The sequence below is a fragment of the Miscanthus floridulus genome, chromosome 17 (assembly GCF_019320115.1).
Source record: "Miscanthus floridulus cultivar M001 chromosome 17, ASM1932011v1, whole genome shotgun sequence".
In the NCBI taxonomy this organism is placed as follows: domain Eukaryota; kingdom Viridiplantae; phylum Streptophyta; class Magnoliopsida; order Poales; family Poaceae; genus Miscanthus; species Miscanthus floridulus.
This window is the reverse complement of record NC_089596.1, coordinates 75,566,047-75,571,372: the sequence shown is the minus strand read 5'-3', so window position 1 is coordinate 75,571,372 and position 5,326 is coordinate 75,566,047. Positions and strand designations below refer to the sequence as shown.

At 46.0% G+C, this 5,326-nt stretch overlaps 1 pseudogene; it reads right to left on the bottom strand.

Annotated features, from left to right (window-relative positions):
• Positions 1–564: 564 nt before the first annotated feature.
• On the bottom strand, positions 565–3,728 carry LOC136515805 (rop guanine nucleotide exchange factor 1-like; annotated as a pseudogene).
• Positions 3,729–5,326: the final 1,598 nt, after the last annotated feature.

Genomic DNA, 5,326 nt, shown 5'->3' with positions numbered 1-5,326 from the left:
GTATCAACTAATTTTCTTAACTTACCTGTAAGTGACCCTACATTCCAACTACCTAAACGGATCCTAGTTGGTTCGACTAGCTTCCTTACCCTTCGCACCCGTCGACTCAGATGCGAAGACCCTTGCTCATTTTTCACTACACCCGGGCGCCGATGTAGCGCGCCACTAAGGAAGCGACGACCCGATCTTTGGTCACTTGACACCATGCCCAGATCACGACACGGCGCGTCACGGGGGTGACGACCCGGCCCTTGCCCATTTAACACCATACCCGGGTTCCGATATGGCGCGTCGCTAAGAGGGTTACGCCCCAACGATTTTCTTTCGGGTTTCATCTCCATTAAAGTGGCTAAGTTTTTACATTGGCTCGCCACGCCTAACACAACCCTCCTCCTTTACCAGGGCTTGGGACCTGCTATGCTGAGACACCAAAGGCGCCCCACCATAGGCGGAGTTTCTATCAGTACTACACATTAGTGAAAACAGAATGAAGTTCAATTAAGAACGACAAGCTTAGATAAATGAAGTGCTATGATCTTCGAGAAATGCAGGGGTCAACAGAAATGTAACATATGATTTCACCACCAAGCCCCAATCAAGCCAAAAAATAAGGCAATGTCAGTGTACAAATTACAATCATTAGCTGCTTGACCGGATTCCACATGCCAAGCATCCAACTCAAACTAACACAGCCTCCACCAATGCCAAATTTTCATTATTTTACAAAACATGCTGGGTGGTAAGCTGAGTGCGGAGCTGAGGCACGGCGATGAAGGGAACCCCTAGACTGGTGTTCCACATTACTTACCTGATATTCTGTAACTCTCAGATTGATACATGTCAGATTACTTATCTGGAACTCAGTCCTGGCTGAACCATGTGTCATGATACTTATCTGAACCATGTTTTAGAATTACATACTTTATAAACAGGGAGTAGCAGAAAAATAGCATAATTATGTATCGTTTATAGAAGGAGGAGAAAAATGATCACTTACCTCCGATCTTTATTTTAGCAATATGCCTGTCCTGTAAGCAAAGCCAGAGAGCATATTGTCATTATTGGCATTCTATAAGTAAAAAACATTTTAATTTGTACCACATCTGATAGGTGGATATTATGCATTAAAGAGAATGATGCAAATATTTGTTTTCTTCCTACCCCAACTCACAACAACGAATTTGTGGCTGTACTATTCCCATTAGTGACTTCAAGGTGCGGGGAATCCATCAAAATTCAAACAGGACTGACATGGTGCCTGACAGCTAACGCTACGGTAAAATAAAAAATAGGATAAAATTTATAAAAAAGTAAAACGAACAATCAAATTCATTAAGATTCACGTTTCTCGATGATCAACTTCCTCCCTGATGAACTATTGCTTTTTGGCCTCCAGCCTCCTGTAGGTCAGTTACTCAAATAGCAATATGAAGATATCAAACAAGTTTAAATACAAGTTCTCAATGGACACGAGTTCTATCTTTGCAGTTTCATAATGGTATATGCTGAAGTTACACATCCTTACCAAAATAAGAGGCAGGTACAAATTCAAGTTAGATATACCAAAGTTACCGTTTTTTTGTTAAAATCATACCAAGTACACTAAGAACAAGAATACACAGATGCAATTAGAGAAATCACAGTAAAATCTGTTAATCTGACATTGCATAGTTCCCAGTCAACAAAAGAGCTTCCAGTATGAAGGCAGGATCAAGGGTGCAGGAACAGGAGGCAGAATCTTAAAAGCAGCGTGTACACACTCAATTTACCAATGGCTTCTATGAATTTTCTCCAAAGGCAGTACATCAGAAACAAAATACAGGGGATATCAAAGTGCCTAATTCCTTAGCCCATGAGCTTCCCAAGGATATTCAAAGTATATTCAAAGTATGAATAACGGAGGTGCAGTATTCAAACTACAATCAACTAACGAAAAAATATAGAGGATATGTTTGCATGTCTTGCATACTTCTTTTTCCCTAGATACAGATTCTCTGGATAAGAATCTAAAACAAAACAAGGCACAGCTTATTCCAGATTAGGAAGTTTGGACAGTTGCTATGCCTAACTTATGCAATTAGGCCTTCAAAAAGAAGCATTTATAATCCCGCACAACATGACACATTCACACTCAATGAAATACAAGAGGGAATATAGTTATGGCTTTTTTAAGCTTTTCCATATCATATTCCAGTCATCAACTAATTCCTCATGACGCTAATAACTGGAGGTACCACGGGCTTGCATTGGAGATAAAATGGGTTAGAACCTAGAATTGATGACAGCTAGAGTGACAACACTTGATCATGCAAAAAAAAACGCATTGCCATAACTGATGGCCAGCGCCTTCACTCGACAAACTTGTATTAAAATACATTAACTGAGCTCTACATTTACAAGCGTATATGATAGGAAGTGAGTGGTCCCTTTCACAGGGATTTCATGCAATTAGTCCTTTTTTTTTACCAGGGATTGAAGTACAATGTAGCAAGCACACCACATGGATAGCAAGAGATATACTGGCTGGTACCAGTGAATCCGTAACTGTAAGTATTTTACCTTGGGCAGTGTCTCCAGGAACACTTCGGGGATTTCCATCTCCGCGAGCACATCGCTGTTAATCGCCATGGCCGCCTTCAGTATCTGGTTTGCACAATCCCTGCTCTGCTGCAGCTTCCTCCTCGCATCCTCGGACAGCCCCTTGGGCGGCACTCGTGGGCAGGGCAACCACCACTTCTCCTGCCGCACCGACGGCCGGCCACAAGACGAGGAGGAGGAGGACGACGGGAACGGCCCCCGCTGTCCTCGACCATGACCCCCCTGTCCACGTACCAGAACTCCGTCCCCTTGAACCCATCAATCATGGCGAGAAGCATGGCATCGAGCTTCCTGAGCGCGGGGAGGTTCATGTAGAGTTCGCTGCGCGGGCGCGGGACCATGACCTCGAACTGGCCGCCGCCTTCGGGGAGCTCCTGGATGGAGGGGGTGAGCTCGACGATGGAGTCCGCGACGGAGAGCAGCCACTCCATCTCCCGCGTCCACATCGCCTTCCTCGCCGTCGCGAGCGGCTCCAGCCTCCAGAGCTCGCCGAACACGGTGGCTGGACGACAGGAATCGGTAAAGGAAAACCATCACCATCAGGAATCCGGGCAATGCGGGTGGAGGAGTAGCACGGCGGCGGCGGCGGGCCGTGGGCGCGAGCGTACCGGAGAGGTTGGTGATGGCGTTGGAGATGGCGAGCGCGGTGCAGACGCCCTTGCCGCTGCCGGACATGTCCTCGCCGAGCAGGAGCTTCGCGAAGCGCTCCTTCATCATGTCGATCTCTGGCGCACGGTACCGGAAGGCAAGAACAAGAACTTGCTGTGAGAGGAAAGAACAAGAGGGGATTTTGGAGTGAGATCTAAGCAAAAGGAGCGAGGGGGCGGGGCGCCGCTTACCGGAGAGGTCGGAGGCCTGCTTGGAGAGGTAGAAGGCGGTGGCCGATGCCGGGGTGGGGAGCGACGAGGAGGAGGACGCGAGGCGGGAGACGGTGGCGGAGGGCGTCCCAGGCGTGGCGGCGGCCTGGGAACCCTAGTCACGCGCCGTTTCCCCGCGACGAGAAGAGGAAGTGCGGACGGAACAGAAGGGAAAAAAGAAAAACAATGGGCGTGGGTGTGGAATCGAACCGTGGCCAACGGGGGCGCGGGCGTGGGCGGGGCGTGGACAGCTGGTTGCGGGAGGGCAAACATGAGTCGTCGATCTGCATGAGTAATGAGAGAGAATGGCTAAGAGATAATTTGGTGTATCTATTTTGATGATGTTATATTTTTTAGTGTATTTATGGGTGTGGATGTAGTATAGATCATGACTGTGGAGCAGATATTTATTATGTGGCTATAGATTTATTCTAACCGGTATATTATATGGTAGGATAGATAGAGATTATAGAGATTAGAGATATCTTTTGTTTTTTCTCTAGAAGATGAATACAATAGCGCACGATTGCTTCGTCTTTTCCGGCGAGAGCCAAATTACATGTTGTTTTCTGTTTTGAAGTGCAAGATAGTGAAGATACCAATAGCAGTAAGAGTTTGTAGTTTCTTATGCCTTGTTTAGATGCCATCTAAATTCCAAGTTTTTTCACTCTCTCTTCATCACATCAATTTTTAGCCGCTTGTATGGAGTATTAAATGTAGGTAAAAAAATAATTAATTACACAGTTTAGTTGGAAATCACGAGATGAATCTTTTGAGCCTAGTTGGTCCACGATTGGACAATATTTGCCAAATAAGACGAAAGTGGTACTATTCATCGGGTTCACTTTTTTTGCAAAGTGAACGCCGGCGAGGTGGTGCGCCGGTGGTAGTTCCTGGCGCTGCCCGACAACCGCTATCCCTCCCCCAGCCCGTATCTCTCTCCCGATGTGGCACCATCTCCGACAACCATAGGGTTCGCCACCGTACTGACACTCAGGTTCGTCCCTCCTCCATCTAGATTTGCTATTCCAGCTTCATCTTTTCCTCTCAGATCCCTGCAGTGATCGACTGTAATCACCGGCCTCCACACCGTCTTTTAGGTACTCCCGTTTCCTCGTATTTTGTTTTTGCCCTCTGATTTCTCCCCACATTAAGTTGTATTTTCTGTTCTGGGGTTTGCGCTCCAGTGCTTGATGCTCCACTGTTTGCCTTCTCCGTGTTGATCCCTGGTAGGCATGCTTCAAGCCAACCGCGGCGGCACAGGTACTGGTCAGGCCGAGTGCCAATGCCCTGTTGTGTTCTCTTCTCTCCAGTTGTATTGTGTTTTCTTTTCTCATTTCCTAGATTAATTCAGCAGTTCGAAATCTGTTTACAGAGGGCTCACTATGGCATGTACGGAGTGGAACCAGTTGATCAAAATGGGTTATGGCCATGGAGGTGAGCCATTTGCTGATTTATTATGTGATAATTCTTCTGAAGAGTAATTTCATCTATGTTTTTAGTTTTTGCTGCTCTTAGTTTTTCCAGAGCCTTACAGTAGTCAATGGCGATGCAGATGCACATAGAGATGGTGTGAACAGGATGTGTTGTTTGTATCTCATTGCGGTCCATATTTTTTCTTTCTTATATTCCTAGGTATATTAAGTTTCTTACTTGCTGTATCCATGATTTCAAGGAATATCGACAGAGCCTTTAGCCTGCTAGTCTGTTGACTGTTGGTCTAAGACAATCTGTACAAATACCAAAAAAAATCCTCTTTGGTAAGTTCCATGTTACTTGGTCATAATGCTCCATTTAGTGCCTTCTCTATGAAGGGCTAACGTTACAGTTAAATGCGACTTGCGGTGCACAATGGTACCAGCACAGCCCTA